The sequence below is a fragment of the Convolutriloba macropyga genome, chromosome 7 (assembly GCF_964194025.1).
Source record: "Convolutriloba macropyga chromosome 7, txConMacr16.3, whole genome shotgun sequence".
Classification (NCBI taxonomy): Eukaryota; Metazoa; Xenacoelomorpha; order Acoela; family Convolutidae; genus Convolutriloba; species Convolutriloba macropyga.
This window is the reverse complement of record NC_134474.1, coordinates 6946445-6968331: the sequence shown is the minus strand read 5'-3', so window position 1 is coordinate 6968331 and position 21887 is coordinate 6946445. Positions and strand designations below refer to the sequence as shown.

Sequence of the window (21887 nt, the reverse complement as noted above, 5' to 3'; positions counted from 1 at the left end):
ATTGTGAAAAGGTCTGTGAGAAAGTACATCATCGTAATATCATTATCAAGAAATTTGCCGGTACTGACTGGGGATGGGATAACGAGAGGCTGACAGTTACCTACAAGTCAGTAGGCAGAAGCGTACTGAAATATGCCGCACCTATCTTGACCCCCCACAGTAACCAAAACCAAATAGCAAAAGCTCCAGACCAAACAGAACACGGCTCTCAGAACAATTACTGGTTGTGTTAAAATGACCCTGATGGCACATTTGAATGAAGAAACGAAGATTTTTCCAGTAGAGGAACATAATGTAATGCTGTCCAAACAGTTACCCATCGGAAGTCATCAACATTTCAAGGCAGATCATCACACAAACAGAAGTAATAGCGCGCGTAACATTAAGGGGAAACTCGTGACAATTTACACTCTAGTAATTCAACACCTGCTACCTGATGCACCATTCACAACTGCGGCTTACAAGACTGCAGTCAGGAAAATCCACAGAGAAGATGTTTCAAATGGGGTTGACAAGAGTTACTCTAGACTGATGGGTACTACATGATCCCTGATTGCTGATAACGAAGTGAAGCTAGATCGCAGCACTAGAAGAACTCTAGTTCAACTCAGGTGCGGTTACTCTCTATACCTAAACAGTTTTTTAAGTCGAGTCGACCAAAATTTTGATGAATATGAGCTTTGTGGAACCAAGGTTCACAAAACCAGAATATTTTCGATTGCCCGTGCAATCCCACCTAACTACATGTTTAAGTTTTTCTGGACTAAACCCTTAGAAGTAGCTATTTTCTTGGGATTGCTGGACGACAATGGATACAACATCAACGATCAGCAGGAAAAAGACGGAATAATGTACACCAGTTCTTCGAAAAGATTAAAAACTGAAGGAGTTTTAGGTTTTAGCCAGTTCAGGAGTCGAAAAACAGTGTTTCGGTAACAAACGCCGCAGGACGAATGAGCCCTGGCTGCCAGGGGACCCCACTCACCCAGACGCAGCCCGGTGGCTGTGTGCCCCGGATAGGTCAACCACTTCGGTGGGGGTGCAGACCAGGGACTAGGAGGAAAAGGGAGACCTGTGATTGAACCCCACATTACGTTCACAAGATCGAATGGAAATCACTACAACCTCAGGAGAAGATGAAAGTCACCCGAAAACAGCACCCAATGAGATCTTCTGGGAGGCTACTACCACATAGATAAAGAATTTTGCTGAATGCGATGGTCAATGCTCGTGCACTTTTTTGATAAGCAGAGTTCAGATGATGAATTTATGAATGAGCGGAAAACATTTTCCAGAATCACAGTTCATCTTCTTTTCCAGAGAACGTAACAACCTTTTCTTATACCAATGAAGAAAAGGCTACTGTAGTCCAGATGAGAAATAGTATCTAATAAAGTTTTTAAAGTATCTAATAAAGTTTTTAAAGATATTGTAGAGAGCTGATTCCTATTGGTTTGGATTGTTTTGATATCTGTTGGCATCTTTTTGAAATTCTTTTTTTTTGGAATGCAGTTTTTTTGTGACAGGCAAGTATAATTCCCAGGTATTTGCTTTCAGTTTTCCTTTTTTGGCTGTCCAGTTGAATTTTTTCCGACGATTTGTGACGTTAAATTTTTGACTTGCGTATCAAATCTGATCTGTTCGGTATGTGCCCCCAATTTTGTGGGCTCGTATTATTTGTACCGCCAACGCACGTGCCAAATTTCAAAATAAAGATTTACTATGAAATGACCCGTGCTCTGTAAATGGGGGCGCAGAACGTACTGTCGGGAGGGGGGGGGGGAGAAGCGGAAAATCTCCTAGAAATGTAATCGGTTTTGTTAGCAATTAACATTATCTCATGCGACTTGAAAAAGAAATCTAAAAAGGCCAGATTTTGCTTGCGATGAAAATTTGCAGTTCCACTTGATTTCTTTGTCAAAAGTAACAAATAGTCATCAGCACATTGGACTGAGGTGCTGTTTCCTTTAATTTGGTGAATCAAGCTGTGTACATAGATAATAAATAGAAGTGAAACAAGTATATGGCTTTTTGGGACTCTTCTTTTTCCTCATACGTACTCCAGTAAACTTCGTTTACAAACACGCGCTGCAATCTTTCTGAAAGGAAACTTTCTTCAAGTGACATTGAATTCATAGAAAAAATATTTGACAAAAGCTTTTGTAGTAGATTTTTGTTGTTGTGATAATGAATTTAAAGAAGTTTTCTTAGAGGTCTAGAAGTACAGCATGAAGCATCTTCGTGGAATCAATAGCCTTCCTGAAAGTTTTTACTGAGTATAGCAAAGCGTCATGAGTATATTTTGATCTAAAACCAAATTGCAGTGGGTTTAAAATTTCTCCTTTCTCTAGATGTGCAGAAATTTCAGCATAATTAGTTTCAATTTTTTCAGGTTTATCTTTTTTAAAACAGATGTTAAAACCTCAGCTGATGAAATAAAAAACGGAATCCGGTTTTTGGAACCCATTTTTATTGTCAGTCCTTAAACAAAACGTTCATTAATTATTTGAACAACTGAAAACTATGTGTTTGCGAGGAGGGGAAAAAGACTGTTAATTGACTGAACATTTACGATAGGCCGGCTTTGTTTTCTCAAAACGAAATTGGAGAATTTCATATGCATGCAAGAAAAAAAGAGGGGTATCATATTAAGGCTCTTGAAACGCAGAACTCTACCAACTAACGTTCAAAAGTCTTCTTTAGCAAATTAGAGTTTTCATGTTACCAATAACTTTTTTAACGATACTTACGTATCTACTTTTGGGGCGATTAGATTAGTCAGCATTTTCACAATTTGTTATTTTCGATGTTTGGGCGGCGAATAGTCTCAGTATTCCTACGTATTTTAGAGTGTCTAGAGGCGTATATGTTTATATATGTTTATGGAGATATATCGGCTATTTAGACTTAAGGTTTTTCAAAGCATTTGATTCTGCTTTTTCTTTCAGAAACATTCAGTAAATTATTGAATCTGGTGGTTAATGTTGCTGTTTTGTTGCATAGTCTCTTGAATGAAGGGCCTATTCGCTCTTTATGCTAACTTCTTTGATCTTGTCTGTTCATATCTATTTTTTTGCGACTTTGAAGCTCATCAGTTTTGAAAATACATGTTTTTGTTTTTCGTGTGTTTCGTAGTTGTTTGTTCTATCACGTAGTAGTCCAATGACTGGCCTATAGAACAGTCTAAAAAGGCACGTTTGAGTCTGTTTAATGACTTTTTATTAATTATGGCGCATGATTTTAAAACGGTCGGTGAGTCATGAGACGGTCAAGAGACGTTATGAGACGGACGCGTAGCGTAATTAAAATAATGTCTGAGATGTCTCAAATCGGTCTTTTTCTTTCCAGTCAATGGGTCTATTTTGAGAAACTCTCTGGGACACAGTTTTTTTTAAATTTTTTCCATGAATTTTTGACCGATGCTTTGCTTCATTGAGTTTTTTACGTGGTTTCTATAATGTTTTTAATGAAAAGGAGCATTTGCTTTCTATCATTAAAAAAATAATATGTGCTAAAAATTTAATAAAAATATGCATGTCTCGACAAAGTTGGCGTCATTTATCTTAATTAAATCAGTAAAAATTGATATTGACAAAAACCTCGTGTACTGTACTATCTCATTCTTTATCTATCATTGGAGTTAGCTCTCTGAATTTGTACAATTTGAAGATCTTTTCGCACACTCTGACCTTGCTATTTAAAAAGATAGAAAAAAATGTTATAATTTTTGGAAACGTTATCAAATTATTTGTTTTCCGAATTATTGTTTGTTTTATATTCGTTTAAAATAAGCGCCTCGTCTTGGAAAAAAATCTTGCTTTTTATTTTACCTGAGATTCGTAGTTGTTTTTGTGCTATCACGTAGTTGTTCAATGACTGGCCTATAGGGCAGTCAAATAAAGCAAGTTTGCATCTTTTTAATGAATTTCGTTTATTGCGCATGTTTTTAGAACGGTCGGTGAGTCATGGGACCGTCAAGAGACGCTATGAGATGGACGCGTAGCGTAATTAAAAAAATGTCTGAGATGTCTCAAATCGGTCTTTTTCTTTCCAGTCAATGGCTCTATTTTAAAAAAGTTTCTGGGACACAGTTTTTTTTTTTAAGTTTTTCCATCGATTTTTGACCGATGCTTTGCTTCATTGTGTTTTTTACGTGGTTTCTATAATGTTTTTAATGAAAAGGAACAACTGCTTCCTATCATAAAAAAATAATATGTGCTAAAAATTTAATAAAAATATGCAGGTCTCGACAAAGTTGGCGTCACTTTTCTTAATTAACTTAGTAAAAATTGATATTGACAAAAACCTCGTGTGCTGTACTGTCTCATTCTTTGTGCAACAATGAAGTTAGCTCTCTGAATTTCTACAACGTGAAGATCTTTCAGCACGCTCTGACCTTGCTATTTAAAAAGATAGAAAAAAATGTTATTACTATTGAAAACGTTATCAAAATATTTGTTTTCCGAATTATTGTTTGTGTTATATTCGTTTAAAATAAGCGCCTCGTCTTTGAAAAAACTCTTGCTTTTTATTTTACCTGAGATTCGTAGCTGTTTTTGTGCTATCACGTAGTTGTTCAATGACTGGCCTATAGGGCAGTCAAATAAAGCAAGTTTGCATCTTTTTAATGAATTTCGTTTATTGCGCATGTTTTTAGAACGGTCGGTGAGTCATGGGACCGTCAAGAGACGTTATAAGATGGACGCGTAGCGTAATTAAAAAAATGTCTGAGATATCTCAAATCGGTCTTTTTCTTTCCAGTCAATGGGTCCATTTTGAAAAACTTTCTGGGTCACAGTTTTTTTTTAAGTTTTTCCATCATTTTTTGACCGATGCTTTGCTTCATTGTGTTTTCTTTACGTGGTTTCTATAATTTTTTTAATGAAAAGGAACAACTGCTTTCTATCATTAAAAAATAATATGTGCTAAAAATTTTATAAAAATATGCATGTCTCGACAAAGTTGGCGTCATTTATCTTAATTAAATCAGTAAAAATTGATATTGACAAAAACCTCGTGTACTGTACTGTCTCATTCTTTATCTATCATTGGAGTTAGCTCCCTGAATTTCTACAACGTGAAGATCTTTCAGCACGCTCTGACCTTGCTATTTAAAAAGATAGAAAAAAATGTTATAATTATTGAAAACGTTATCAAAATATTTGTTTTCCGAATTATTGTTTGTTTTATATTCGTTTAAGAGAAGCGCCTCGTCTATGAAAAAACTCTTGCTTTTTATTTTACCTGAGATTCGTAGCTGTTTTTGTGCTATCACGTAGCTGTTCAAAGACTGGCCTATAGGGCAGTCAAATGAAGCAAGTTTGCATCTTTTTAATGAATTTCGTTTATTGCGCATGTTTTTAGAACGGTCGGTGAGTCATGGGACCGTCAAGAGACTTTATGAGATAGACGCGTAGCGTAATTAAAAAAATGTCTGAGATGTCTCAAATCGGTCTTTTTCTTTCCAGTCAATGGGTCTATTTTGAAAAACTTTCTGGGACACAGTTTTTTTTTAAGTTTTTCCATCAATTTTTGACCGATGCTTTGCTTCATTGTGTTTTTTTACGTGGTTTCTATAAGGTTTTTAATGAAAAGGAACAACTGCTTCCTATCATTAAAAAAATAATGTGTGCTAAAAATTTAATAAAAATATGCAGGTCTCGACAAAGTTGGCGTCATTTTTCTTAATTAACATAGTAAAAATTGATATTGACAAAAACCTCGTGTACTGTACTGTCTCATTCTTTGTGCAACATTGAAGTTAGCTCTCTGAATTTCTACAACGTGAAGATCTTTCAGCACGCTCTGACCTTGCTATTTAAAAAGATAGAAAAAAATGTTATAATTATTGAAAACGTTATCAAAATATTTGTTTTCCGAATTATTGTTTGTTTTATATTCGTTTAAAATAAGCGCCTCGTCTTTGATAAAACTCTTGAGTTTTATTTTACCTGAGATTCGTAGCTGTTTTTGTGCTATCACGTAGTTGTTCAATGACTGGCCTATAGGGCAGTCAAATAAAGCAAGTTTGCATCTATTTAATGAATTTCGTTTATTGCGCATGTTTTTAGAACGGTCGGTGAGTCATGGGACCGTCAAGAGACGTTATAAGATGGACGCGTAGCGTAATTAAAAATTGTCTGAGATATCTCAAATTGGTCTTTTTCTTTCAAGTCAATGGGTCTATTTTGAAAAACTTTCTGGGTCGCAGTTTTTTTTTTAAGTTTTTCCATCAATTTTTGACCGATGCTTTGCTTCATTGTGTTTTCTTTACGTGGTTTCTATAATGTTTTTAATGAAAAGCAAGAACTGCTTTCTATCATTAAAAAATAATATGTGCTAAAAGTTTAATAAAAATATGCATGTCTCGACAAAGTTGGCGTCATTTATCGTAATTAAATCAGTAAAAATTGGTATTGACAAAAACCTCGTGTACTGTACTGTCTCATTCTTTATCTATCATTGGAGTTAGCTCTCTGAATTTGTACAATGTGAAGATCTTTTCGCACACTCTGACCTTGCTATTTAAAAAGATAGAAAAAAATGTTATAATTATAGAAAACGATATCAAAATTTTGTTTTCCAAATTATTGTTTATTTTATTTTCGTTTAAAATAAGCCCCTCGTCATTGGAAAAAAACTTGATTTTATTTTTCGTTAAGTTCGTAAATGTTTTTGTTCTATCACGTAGTAGTTCAATGACTGGCCTATAGGGCAGTCTAAAAGCAAGTTTGCATCTTTTTAATGAATTTCGTTTATGGCGCATGATTTTGAAACGGTCAGTAAATCATGGGACCGTCAAGAGACGTTATGAGATGGACGCGTAGCGTAATTAAAAAAATGTCTGAGATGTCTCAAATCGGTCTTTTTCTTTCCAGTCAATGGGTCTATTTTGAAAAACTTTCTGGGACACAGTTTTTTTTTAAGTTTTTCCATCAATTTTTGACCGATGCTTTTCTTCATTGTGTTTTTTTACGTGGTTTCTATAAGGTTTTTAATGAAAAAGAACAACTGCTTCCTATCATTAAAAAAATAATATGTGCTAAAAATTTAATAAAATAATGCAGGTCTCGACAAAGTTGGCTCCATTTTTCTGAATTAACATAGTAAAAATTGATATTGACAAAAACCTCGTGTACTGTACTGTCTCATTCTTTGTGCAACATTGAAGTTAGCTCTCTGAATTTCTACAACGTGAAGATCTTTCAGCACGCTCTGACCTTGCTATTTAAAAAGATAGAAAAAAATGTTATAATTATTGAAAACGTTATCAAAATATTTGTTTTCCGAATTATTGTTTGTTTTATATTCGTTTAAAATAAGCGCCTCGTCTTTGATAAAACTCTTGCGTTTTATTTTACCTGAGATTCGTAGCTGTTTTTGTGCTTTCACGTAGTTGTTCAATGACTGGCCTATAGGGCAGGGCAGTCAAATAAAGCAAGTTTGCATCTATTTAATGAATTTCGTTTATTGCGCATGTTTTTAGAACGGTCGGTGAGTCATGGGACCGTCAAGAGACGTTATAAGATGGACGAGTAGCGTAATTAAAAAATGTCTGAGATATCTCAAATTGGTCTTTTTCTTTCCAGTCAATGGGTCTATTTTGAAAAACTTTCGGGGTCGCAGTTTTTTTTTAAGTTTTTCCATCAATTTTTGACCGATGCTTTGCTTCATTGTGTTTTCTTTACGTGGTTTCTATAATGTTTTTAATGAAAAGCAAGAACTGCTTTCTATCATTAAAAAATAATATGTGCTAAAAATTTTATAAAAATATGCATGTCTGGACAAAGTTGGCGTCATTTATCGTAATTAAATCAGTAAAAATTGGTATTGACAAAAACCTCGTGTACTGTACTGTCTCATTCTTTATCTATCATTGGAGTTAGCTCTCTGAATTTGTACAATGTGAAGATCTTTTCGCACACTCTGACCTTGCTATTTAAAAAGATAGAAAAAAATGTTATAATTATAGAAAACGATATCAAAATTTTGTTTTCCAAATTACTGTTTATTTTATTTTCGTTTAAAATAAGCCCCTCGTCATTGGAAAAAAACTTGATTTTATTTTTCGTTAAGTTCGTAAATGTTTTTGTTCTATCACGTAGTAGTTCAATGACTGGCCTATAGGGCAGTCTAAAAGCAAGTTTGCATCGTTTTAATGAATTTCGTTTATGGCGCATGATTTTGAAACGGTCAGTAAGTCATGGGACCGTCAAGAGACGTTATGAGATGGACGCGTAGCGTAATTAAAAAAATGTCTGAGATGTCTCAAATCGGTCTTTTTCTTTCCAGTCAATGGGTCTATTTTGAAAAACTTTCTGGGACACAGTTTTTTTTAAGTTTTTCCATCAATTTTTGACCGATGCTTTTCTTCATTGTGTTTTTTTACGTGGTTTCTATAAGGTTTTTAATGAAAAAGAACAACTGCTTCCTATCATTAAAAAAATAATATGTGCTAAAAATTTAATAAAATAATGCAGGTCTCGACAAAGTTGGCTCCATTTTTCTGAATTAACATAGTAAAAATTGATATTGACAAAAACCTCGTGTACTGTACTGTCTCATTCTTTGTGCAACATTGAAGTTAGCTCTCTGAATTTCTACAACGTGAAGATCTTTCAGCACGCTCTGACCTTGCTATTTAAAAAGATAGAAAAAAATGTTATAATTATTGAAAACGTTATCAAAATATTTGTTTTCCGAATTATTGTTTGTTTTATATTCGTTTAAAATAAGCGCCTCGTCTTTGATAAAACTCTTGCTTTTTATTTTACCTGAGATTCGTAGCTGTTTTTGTGCTATCACGTAGCTGTTCAAAGACTGGCCTATAGGGCAGTCAAATGAAGCAAGTTTGCATCTTTTTAATGAATTTCGTTTATTGCGCATGTTTTTAGAACGGTCGGTGAGTCATGGGACCGTCAAGAGACTTTATGAGATAGACGCGTAGCGTAATTAAAAAAATGTCTGAGATGTCTCAAATCGGTCTTTTTCTTTCCAGTCAATGGGTCTGTTTTGAAAAACTTTCTGGGACACAGTTTTTTTTTAAGTTTTTCCATCAATTTTAGACCGATGCTTTGCTTCATTTTGTTTTCGTTACGTGGTTTCTATAATGTTTTTAATGAAAAGGAACAACTGCTTCCTATCATTAAAAAAATAATATGTGCTAAAAATTTAATAAAATAATGCAGGTCTCGACAAAGTTGGCTCCATTTTTCTGAATTAACATAGTAAAAATTGATATTGACAAAAACCTCGTGTACTGTACTGTCTCATTCTTTGTGCAACATTGAAGTTAGTTTTCTGAATTTCTACAACGTGAAGATCTTTGAGCACGCTCTGACCTTGCTATTTAAAAAGATAGAAAAAAATGTTATAATTATTGAAAACGTTATCAAAATATTTGTTTTCCGAATTATTGTTTGTTTTATATTCGTTTAAAATAAGCGCCTCGTCTTTGAAGAAATCTTGCTTTTTATTTTACCTCAGATTCGTAGTTGTTTTTGTGCTATCAAGTAGTTGTTCAATGACTGGCTTATTGGGCAGTCAAATAAAGCAAGTTTGCATCTTTTTAATGATTTTCGTTTATTGCGCATGTTTTTAGAACGTTCGGTGAGTCATGGGACCGTCAAGAGACGTTATGAGATGGACGCGTAGCGTAATTAAAAAATGTCTGAGATGTCTCAAATCGGTCTTTTTCTTTCCAGTCAATGGGTCTATTTTGAAAAACTTTCTGGGACACAGTTTTTTTTAAGTTTTTCCATCAATTTTTGACCGATGCTTTGCTTCATTGTGTTTTTTTACGTGGTTTCTATAATGTTTTTAATGTAAAGCAACAACTGCTTCCTATCATTAAAAAAATAATATGTGCTAAAAATTTAATACAAATATGCAGGTCTCGACAAAGTTGGCGTCATTTTTCTTAATTAAATTAGTAAAAATTGCTATTGACAAAAACCTCGTGTACTGTACTGTCTCATTCTTTGTGCAACATTGAAGTTAGCTCTCTGAATTTCTACAACGTGAAGATCTTTCAGCACGCTCTGACCTTGCTATTTAAAAAGATAGAAAAAAATGTTATTACTATTGAAAACGTTATCAAAATATTTGTTTTCCGAATTATTGTTTGTGTTATATTCGTTTAAAATAAGCGCCTCGTCTTTGAAAAAACTCTTGCTTTTTATTTTACCTGAGATTCGTAGCTGTTTTTGTGCTATCACGTAGTTGTTCAATGACTGGCCTATAGGGCAGTCAAATAAAGCAAGTTTGCATCTTTTTAATGAATTTCGTTTATTGCGCATGTTTTTAGAACGGTCGGTGAGTCATGGGACCGTCAAGAGACGTTATGAGAAGGACGCGTAGCGTTATTAAAAAATGTCTGAGATGTCTCAAATTGGTCTTTTTCTTTCCAGTCAATGGGTCTGTTTTGAAAAACTTTCTGGGACACAGTTTTTTTTTAAGTTTTTCCATCAATTTTAGACCGATGCTTTGCTTCATTTTGTTTTCGTTACGTGGTTTCTATAATGTTTTTAATGAAAAGGAACAACTGTTTTCTATCAATAAAAAAATAATATATGCTGAAAATTTAATAAAAATATGCATGTCTCGACAAAGTTGGCGTCATTTATCTTAATTAAATCAGTAAAAATTGATATTGACAGAAACCTCGTGTACTGTACTGTCTCATTCTTTATCTATCATTGGAGTTAGCTCTGTGAATTTGTACAATGTGAAGATTTTTTCGCACACTCTGAGCTTGCTATTTAAAAAGATAGAAAAAAATGTTATAATTATAGAAAACGATATCAAAGTTTTGTTTTACAAATTATTGTTCATTGTATTTTCGTTTAAAATAAGCCCCTCGTCATTGGAAAAAAACTTGTTTTTATTTTTCGTGAGTTCAGTAGTTGTTTTGTTCTATCACGTACTAGTTCAATGACTGGCCTATAGGGCAGTCTAAAAGCAAGTTTGCATCTTTTTAATGAATTTCGTTTAAGGCGCATGATTTTGAAATGGTCGGTGAGTCATGGGACCGTCAAGAGACGTTATGTGATGGACGCGTAGCGTAATTAAAAAATGTCTGAGATGTCTCAAATCGAACTTTTTCGTGCCAGTCAACGGGTCTATTTTGAAAAATTTTCTGGGACACAGTTTTTTTTTAAGTTTTTCCATCAATTTTTGACCGATGCTTTGCTTCATTTTGTTTTCGTTACGTGGTTTCTATAATGTTTTTAATGAAAAGGAACAACTGTTTTCTATCAATAAAAAAATAATATGTGCTGAAAATTTAATAAAAATATGCATGTCTCGACAAAGTTGTCGTCATTTATCTTAATTAAATCAGTAAAAATTGATATTGACAGAAACCTCGTGTACTGTACTGTCTCATTCTTTATCTATCATTGGAGTTAGCTCTGTGAATTTGTACAATGTGAAGATTTTTTCGCACACTCTGAGCTTGCTATTTAAAAAGATAGAAAAAAAATGTTATAATTATAGAAAACGATATCAAAGTTTTGTTTTACAAATTATTGTTCATTGTATTTTCGTTTAAAATAAGCCCCTCGTCATTGGAAAAAAACTTGTTTTTATTTTTCGTGAGTTTAGTAGTTGTTTTGTTCTATCACGTACTAGTTCAATGACTGGCCTATAGGGCAGTCTAAAAGCAAGTTTGCATCTTTTTAATGAATTTCGTTTAAGGCGCATGATTTTGAAATGGTCGGTGAGTCATGGGACCGTCAAGAGACGTTATGTGATGGACGCGTAGCGTAATTAAAAAATGTCTGAGATGTCTCAAATCGGTCTTTTTCTTTCCAGTCAATGGGTCTGTTTTGAAAAACTTTCTGGGACACTGTTTTTTTTTTAAGTTTTTCCATCAATTTTTGACCGAAGCTTTGCTTCATTGTGTTTTTTACGTGGTTTCTGTAATGTTTTTAATAAAAAGAAACAACTGCTTTCTATCATTATAAAAATAATATGTGCTAAAGATTTAATAAAAATATGCATGTCTCGACAAAGTTGGCGTCATTTATCTTAATTCAAGTAGTAAAAATTGATATTGACAAAAACCTCGTGTACTGTACTGTCTCATTCTTTATGCAACATTGGAGTTAGCTCTCTGAATTTCTACAATGTTAAGATCTTTCAGCACGCTCTGACCTTGCCATTTAAAAAAATAGCAAAAAAATATTATAATTATTGAGAACGTTATCAAATTATTTGTTTTCCAAATTATTGTTTGTTTTATTTTTGTTTAAAATAAGCCCCTCGTCTTTGAAAAACAATCTTGTTTTTATTTTCCGTGAGATTCGTAGTTTTTTTTGTGCTATCGCGTAGTTGTTCAATGACTGGCCTATAGGGCAGTCTAATAAAGCAAGTTTGCATCTTGTTAATGAATTTCGTTTTTTGCGCATGTTTTTAGAACGGTCGGTGAGTCATGAGACGTTCAATAGACGTTATGAGTAGGACGCGTAGTGTCATTAGCAAAATTCTCAGATGTCTTGAATGGATCTATTTGGTTTAATTCAGTGGGTCTTTTGAAGTATTCTCAGGGACACCGTTTATTTTCCCTGAGTTCAATTTTTAAATTTTTTCCCTGAGTTTAAAATCGATGCTTTCCTTCATTGTGTTTATAATACGTGGTTTTGTTAATTTTTTCATTGAAAAAGATATTTGCTTTCTATCGTTGAATAATCTGATATGTGCTAAAAATTTAAACATCAAAATGCATGTTTCAACGATGTTGTCGTCATTTATCACGAAAAAATTACTAAAAACTGATATTTGACAATTGCCTTGTGTACTGTACTGTCTCTTTTGTATTCAAACTTGGAGTTAGCTCTCAAAACTTCTACAATGTGAACATCTTTTAGCACGCTTTGACTTAACTATTTTTTAAAGAATTAGAAAAAAATTGTTATAATTTTTGAAAACGTAATTGAAATAATTATTTTTGAAATTATTGCATTTTATTTTCGTTTATGTATTGGTATGGGGTTTATTTACTGTCAGTTGATTTGGTATGTCTGTTAGTAATTTTTTCGTTTGTTTGATTCGAGTAATATTCGATTAATCTTCGAAAAAATGTCTGACATGGACATAAAAATTTACGTTGATAAGAAAAGTTTTCAACTTTCTTTGTATAGAATGAATTCCTTAATAATATGTCACGCAAACAATTGAAAAAGTAAAAAACTTAACTACCTCAAAATATTTACAACTAAATAGTAACTTTTGAAGTACAACAACTTCACTGAACTTCATACTTTTCTGTTTTTTTTTGAAATGAACAGTCTATCAAAATGTCATTTCACCAAAGCAGAAAATCTAAATTTTGAGAGATAATTCGGAGCATCAATGAACAGTCTCACTTGTCAACTAATTTGAAATTAACAAATCGATTTAAAAATAATCAAAATTTTGTTATTTTGATGTTTAAAAAAATTATTTTGAATCCTATTCTACTCACAAATAAACATTACACTTTTGTTTATAACTTTTTTTGCTCTGTGATGTCATTCTATTGATAGTATTGAAGTTTTTATCCAATGGAAATGTATACTTTTGAAATTGTTGTTTTTTTTTAAATGTTTATTCTATTTTTTGTATTTGTTGTTTTTTTATTTTCATTTTTGTATTGGTATGCGGTTTATTTACTGCCAAAATTTGTTCATTTGAAATGTTTGCTAGTAATTGTTTGGTTTGTTTTATTCTTTTAATATTCAGAGACTCCTGTGTGGTTTCTAGATGCAACAAAAAAGGCTTCGATTTATCCGATTTTTCGGCTTTTCCAGCATTCTGCGTTAAATGTGTGGAATTATATAGCTTGTAGACTAGTTTCGATCTTTTCTTGTTCCTCAAAGGTCTTTTTCATAGCAATTGTTTGACAAAGCAATCTAAAAATGAACGCACTTAATATCAATAAACGAAATAAAGAAAAACATGAAGAGACAAAAAAATTAGACCTAGAAAAAACAGTAATTGGGTAGGGAAAACCCCGTAGAAAAAAAATGAAATAGTAGAAATTAACTAAAATCAAACTCAAATTAACACGTGTGAACAGAAAAATGCAATCGAGAATACGAACTTTTGTTCAAACACCGTTGTTTCAGTTTACGTTGAAATTGGAACCAAATAAAAATTCACGGCGCAAAACCACCCGTTTTGTTGGTCCACTTCCTGTTTCGCGGTGACCAAAATCAATCCTCTATTTTGTTTTTATATATGAATAATATCAATAGCACTCACGACACGAAACACAGAAAACAGCAGTCCAATTACCTCACGTGAACAAAGAAACGCAATCGAGAAAACGTTTTTCTTGTTCCAACACCAATTTCTCACTCTACGTTGAATCCGAAACGAAACGCCGTAAAACTGCGTATTTTCACTCTAATTTTTGTTTTGTTGTGATGAAAATCTTTTCTCAAGTTTGCTTATTTTGAACTTTAGATTTCATAAAAATTATTATGATGATCGCTTCTTTGGATTCATCAGTGATATTTTGCATTTTCTCAATGATATGTTTTGCCTTCTTTAAACATGTCTGAAATGGAAGTAAAAATTTAAGCTGGAAACAAAAAATTTTTTAACTTTTTTTATAGAAGGAATTGATATGTCAAGCAAACAATTGGAAAACTGGGAAACTTAAACAGCTAAAATTATCTGCAACTAAAAGATAACCTTTAAAATACAACAACTTTCAACATCAATGAACAGTCTCACTTTTCAATTAGCTTGAAATTAAAAAATGGATGGAAAAAAGATCAAAAATTTGTTATTTTATGTTTAAAAAAAGTTATTCTGAATTCTATCTCCTCACAAAAAAACATTAAACTTTTGATTATAACTTTTGCTCTGCAATGTCATTCTATTGATAGTATTCAATTTTTTATCCGATGGAAATTTTTATCCTTAAAATTATTGTTTTTTTGAAAGGTTTATTTTGTTTTTGAACTTATTGTTTTTTAGTTCGTTTATATTTTGGTATGGGGTTTATTTACTGCAAAAAACTGTTCATTTGAAATGTCTGCTAATAATTTTTTGTCTGTTTGATTCTTTTAATATTCAGAGATGCCTATGAGGTTTCTAGATGCAACAAAAAAGGCTTCGATTTATCCGATTTTTTTTCGCTTTTCCAACATTCTGAGTTAAATGTGTGGAATTTTGTAGATTAGTTTCGATCTTCTCTTGTTCTTCAAAGGTTTTTTTCGCAGCAATTGTTTCACAAAGATTTGCTTTTTCTCAATGGTATGTTTTTGCCTTTTTTATTCTAGAAATAATGTCGGACATGGGAGCAAAAATTTACGCTGATAATAAAGCTTTTAATTTTTTGTCTAGAAAGATTTTTTAACGATTTTTTATGCAAACAATTGAAAAACTGAGAAACTCAACTAGCTAAAATTATTTGCAACTAAATAGAACTTCATACTTTTCATAATAATCATTTGCAACTAAATTGAACTTCATACTTTTCTGATTTTTTTGGAAAGTATGAACAGTCTATCAAATTGTCATTTCACCAAAGCAGAAAAACTAAAACTTGAGAGAAAATTTGGAGCATCAATGAACAGTCTCATTTTTCAATTAGTTTGAAATAGAAAATCGATGCAAGAATGATCAAATTTGTTATTCTTATGTTTAATAAAAATTATTCTGAATCCTATTTTCCTTACAAAAAAACATTAATTTTTTGTTTAATTTTTTTGCTCTGCAATGTCATTCTATTGGTAGTGTTCAGGTTTTTATCCGATGGAAATGTATACTTTTGAAATTATTTTTTTTTAAAATGTTTTCTTTATTTTTGAATTTGTTGTTTTTTATTTTCATTTATGTATTGGTATGGGGTTTATTTACTGCCAAAATTTGTTCATTTGAAATGTTTGCTAGTAATTGTTTTGTTTGTTTTATTCGTTTATTGTTCAGAGACTCCTGTGCGGTTTCCAGATGCAACAAAAAAGGCTTCGATTTATCCGATTTTTCGGCTTTTCCAACATTCTGCGTTAAATGTGTGGAACTTTATAGCTTGTAGATTAGTTTTTCTTGTTCCTCAAAGGTCTTTTTCACAGCAATTGTTTGACAAATGTTTGCTTTTTCTCAATGATATGTTGTTTCCTTTTTTCATTCTAGAAATAGTCTGACATGGGAGCAAAAATTTACGCTCATAATAAAAACTTTTAATTTTTGGGTATAGAAGGCTAAATTTATTTGCAACTAAATATCAACTTTTAAAGTACGGCAACTTTACTGAACTTCATACTTTTCTGGTTTTTTGGAAAAAAATGAACAGTCTACCAAAACGCATTTCACCAAAGTAGAAAATCTAAAATTTGAGAGAAAATTCGGAGCATCAATGAACAGTCTCATTTTTCAATTAGTTTGAAATTAAAAAATCAATGTAAAAAAGGTCAAATCTTTTTTATTTTTATGTTAAAAAATAATTTTTTCGGAATCCTCTTTTCTTAACAAAAAAACTTTAAATTTTTTTAAAAAAACTTGTGCTCTGCATTGTCATTTTATTGATAGTATTCAAGTTATTATCCGATGAATATGCATGGCTAGGGGTCAGTAAACGCCAACATAAAGTGCCTTTCCTTATTACACTAGGTCAGTACAACTACTGTAAACCGTCAATTATTGCTCTCGTTAAGTGTACAGATCCCAAAAAAACAGTAAAAGTCCTGCAGTCGATTCGCCCGAAAAATTTGTATTTAACTGGAGGAACTGTTTTTGTGACTTTAATTTGATCACCATGCCATTGTTATTTAGCAAGCATCGTTTGAGTTACATCTATTTTCTAACACCTCTAAATCTAGTATTTGGTAAGGGGGCAGGTGACACTAAAAAAGTTATTTAGAAATAGTGACTAACATCTCAGGAGACAAATGCTTCTTACCGCATAGGTGCTTTAAACACTCATGCTAACGTTCTTCAGCTTGTTGTAAGCTGCTCTCCTTTGCGTGTGTCAAGTCAACCAAAAAACCAAATATTAAAAACTTCCCTAACATTTCATCTAATTTGAAAGCTCTACTGTATGGTTAAGATCTTCTGGTGAAATCAGTGATAGCCACTCCTTTAACAGAGTGAAGTGAAAAACAATAAAATTATTTAATTACATATCAAATTTATTGATTTAAAAGTCTGAGAACAAGAAAATTGCGATTCCGAGCACTCTGAAATAGTTACGAACTAGCTTTTACAAGACGGGTTCTACAATCAGGTTGTCACTTCTTTTAAAACAGACGTTAAAATCTCAGCTGAGGAAATAAAAAACGGAAACCATAACCATTTTTTGGAAGCCATTTTATTGGAAGTCTTTAAACAAAAAATTCTTTATATATTTGAACAACTGTGCTTGCTAGAATGGCAAAAACCCTGTTGATGGAGGTCCAATTCGTATTCAGGGTAGATCGCCAAAGGAACAAAGCTTAATTCAATATACGCAATTGAAAATGGATTCGTAACGTCCACTCATAACTGTGGCATCTGTATATCACAAAAGTTCTACCCATCTGAAGTGAAAATGGCGCATGCTCGCATTTCACTGGAAAAAATATCTTCGATCGCCGAAAACTTAAGACTTATCAGCATTTTTCCGATCACAGGTAAAACGTTTGAGAATGTCTGTTTGTAATGTCTTTTATTGGTTCAATTTTTCGATTTTCATGAGCTGTTTGGTTTCTAATATCCAATTCTCAATCAAATAATACAAATGTGGGCTTGAGAGATACCAAGGAAAAATTCTATAGTTTGCTTCATTGATTTTAAATCAATTATGACAATTTGATTCACACGATTTTGGTCACTAAAAAGCGTAATCAAGGGAAGAGATTAGAACTCAGTAGAATCCTTGAGGACCCTTTAAGGATTCATGTGGGGAAGAAATTGGGAAACGTTCTCGTGTTTCAACACGGAGTACTTGTTGTGTCTAAATTGAGAGTACTATGTTGATACGAAAGAAAAACAATTTTTCGAACACTTTGCTTCACGAAAAGACTTCTTTTTTCGATAAGCAGCTCATTATTGAAACAACTTTCGATAATTTTTTCATAGTTTAATTTAAAAAGACTCACTGCAGAAAAACTTCCCTAGAGATAATAAGTTGCTATTTTCATCCGTTGGATAATCTTGGTGACAGCAGCCGAATGAGTCACCACCTCTTGACTGACTGTTCAGGTAAATTTTTGTTAACAATTAAATGGCTGCATTCTTATAAAGTATGAATTAACTCTGTATGTTGTAACTCAATAAGTTCAACCTCAAACGGCTGCGTGGTTCTTGACTAATGTCAGATGTTCAGACGTCATAAGACACACGTAAGATACACAACTACAATAAAAAAACACTCCAAAAAACGGTTTATTATAGTTTTCCGTAAAATCGGAGAAATTTTTGTAATATTGTCGGCTGTGAACTCCGACATCAACTATCATCTCACATGATTTTTTTTCAAGAGCAATCTCAACTTATTCTCGTGCTTAACCATAACTTACTGTTTCGGTATTTCTCACAAATAGTGGAACATTTAAGATAGGCCGGCTTTTTTTTCTCGAGACCAAATTGGAAATTTTCATATGCATCCAAGAAAAATGGTGAACAGACAAAACAGTCCCGAATAGAAAAATATTCCCAGACAAAATAGTCCGAACTAAACATAGAGTTAAACATATGCACACCTATTAACACAGGAACCATTTAAGTTATTCGTATAATTGCAATTCATTGAAGAAATATTAAGCTGATTACAACATAGTTTTAACCAAAATATGTTTTTTGAAACAACTTTCGGTGTAATCCTCGTTCAGATCAATTAAAAACAAAGCATTCAGAAAATTAACTCATAGATTATGGTTGTTAATTGTTTCGAGATTACTTTTTACAATTATTTCGATATTTATTCGGGACTATTTTGTCTGGGACTGTTTTGTCTGTTTTGGACTATTTTGTCTGGGAATGTTTTGTAATTTGGGACTATTTTGTCTGGGACTGTTTTGCCCGGACACGAAGAAAAATAATAATGGTACAATTAAAAGGCTTTTGAAAAACAGATATCAACCTACTAACCATTTTACTAAGCAAATTTGAGTTTTATATTACAATAACTTCATCATTGATAACGATAATTATGTTGATACGGGGCGAGGTGATAATAGTGTTCACTTTTTTCTCATGCTGATCATTTTCAATTACTTTTTCAACTTTTAATGGTTGTCTTCATCTATCCCGGGGCTATTATTGCAAGCATTTTAACAACTCAAAGAAAATAATTTTTATTTGGGCAGTCTGTTTTAAAGATCTGTTCGCAGTTTTTTCTCTTAATTAAACTCTCTGTTGTTGTTGATGAAAACAAAAATGCGTATATTTGAACACTGTTTTTGTTTTCGTCTTAATTTTCTGCACGAATGAGTGTGACTGTAACACCTGCATAGTTGTAATTGTTTATTGTCTATAAAATGCAACCGCCTCTAAATCCTTTCATAAATTGCAACAGCGTCTCAGAATCTAAATAGTTTTTTGTTATGTCATTTAATTTGATAAATGGCAGGTCTAAATGTCTCTCGAGTTAATCATTTGAGTAAATAGCAATTGAGTTAATCATGTCTATTCAAAAAACGAAAAACTGCTAGGGCTAATCATGTCTATTCATTTTAGAGTTTGTTTGAACACGATTTAAACTTTTACACGATTTGATTTCAGACAAGGGGTGAGTATTGGAATTTTCCTGTTTCTCTAGTTATTTTTGTTATACTAGTTGCTCTTTTGCTTAGTCAGGTCAAATTGGATCCTCATAACTCACATTTTGCTTTTTCTATTGTTTCCAATTATATATTAAATTATTTGGGTAAGTTTTAAATTTGCGTAGTTTTGTTTTGCAGTCTCAAAATTGACATGCATTTTTGACTTTCTAAAAACGCATAGTTGATATTATTCCACTCTTTGAATTCAATGTTTTTAACAATTTATACACCACTGGTTTTCAAAATAATCAATTTGTTAGTTTCGATGTTGCAAAAAAACAGTTCGCCAGTTTTGAGGTTGTTTCTGTTACTGTCTCATGGTCTACTGACAGATTCATTTCACAAGATGATTTTGCAAACCGTGTTTAATCTTTTTTTATCCGAATCTAATTGTTAACAGTTTAAGTGTAACATATTTTAAAAAAGAGACGTTTTTAATTGTTTTTGTTGGTTTTCATAGTTAATTTTGTTATTCTGTCGCATATTTTCATAAATGACTGGCCTATTTTACATTACTATTGGTTACCTACTACTTTTCTATCAAAATTTAAATGCTTTCTAATGTTGAATATTTTAATGTGAGCTAAAATTTCTAACTTGTTTCGCAAAGACTTTGACGCCATTGCTCTCCAAAACCACTAGTAAAATGTCGACAAATGTGTTGTCCTCTACTTTGTCTCATTGCTTGTACCCAAGTTTGACGTTTGCTGTCTTAAACTTTAAATTGTGGACGTTCTTTCGTATGACATTTACCCCATTTAACCAGCACTGTTTTCAGGGAAAATTTAAATAAAAGCTATCATTTGAATATTGAGTGAAGTGTTTATTTTTGTTCTCATGTTTTTTTTCGTGAATGTGATAGTATATAACTTTTTTGTCATGGCCGAAACCTGGTCGACAGTTGCATAACCTGGTCGACACTTGTCATAACCCTTCGGAATTTTCTAGGCTCGTTAAATTCTTCTGTTTTACTGCTTAAAGGTCTCTTAAATAGCAATTGCGTAGTGAATCATTTTAAAATCGAGACACAGCCGGCAGATTTCCGGAAAAAAGGCGCCGTTGCCGCGCATGATGCACATCGGCGTTGAAACAGACGAAGAAAAAAAAAAGAGATAAACTGACCGAATTTTGGTCTGTTTCTGTGTCAAAAAGTGTTCTCATTGGGTGTTCAGTTTCAAACAAAAAATTAATAATCTCAATACTAATGTCGGCTAGCAAACACTATAATGAAATTTGATAACCTATTTCTCAATGACTAGGCTTCATCAGTTTATCCCGTCTTTTTTAATTTTGATCTTTGACTTTGACCGTATTCACCACAATGCGTAACTGAATCGTGACTTTTCTAAAACGAAAAACGTGATCAAAAGGTTAAGCGAATTAAAAAAAAACAGCAGGACAAGTTCTGACGTTAAATTCAAAAAATTTTCATTGACTAAACAAAAAACTAGACCTAGAACGAATTATGAATGAATTAGGATAACCATTTCTAAAAAAAATCAGATAAAAAATAAACGGAAAATCATTGTCAAAATGCCGCATGTGAACAAAAAACCACGAGCGAGAAATGCAAATTTGGTTCAAACAAAATACTAGGACTAGAATGAACTATGCATGGATTGCAAAAACCATTTAGAAAAGATCCAATCCAAAAAATCGAAAAACAGTAAAAAAAAACAAAATGAAATTGCCGAAGGTGAAAGAAAAACCACAACCGAGAAAGCGAATTTCTGTTCAAACACCGTTTTCTCGCTCTACTTTAAAATTAGAGTGAAAAAATTTCACGCCAAAAAACCACTCGCTTTTTCGCTCCACTTCCTTTTTCGGCGTGACTAAAATCACTACTCCAATTGACTCCGTTTTGAACAAAAAACCAATTGACTTGTCTTTATTGACTAAGTTTTTGTCTTCAATTGATTAAATATTTGAAGCCATTTTTGAAATCCGCTGTTTGTTGTACCGTCTGAGCTTATCGTGCTATGACTTATTCACGGTTAATATCGGAAAGTTTTGTGCAATGCACAGTACTAGGCGAGCCTTGTTGCTATTATTATAGGATAATTTCTTTCTTGTAGAAAATCAGAATTGAAACGATTATGGTCACGGAGTATCTTGGTACTGCTATCATCTAAATCTCCGCATTTTTATCTATTC

At 32.5% G+C, this 21887-nt stretch overlaps 1 protein-coding gene across 1 annotated transcript in view; it reads right to left on the bottom strand.

Moving 5' to 3' along the window:
- LOC142342575 (glycogen phosphorylase, muscle form-like) overlaps positions 1 to 21887 on the bottom strand; it is a 246640-nt gene that overhangs the window by 114100 nt on the left and 110653 nt on the right. The window lies entirely within an intron of this gene.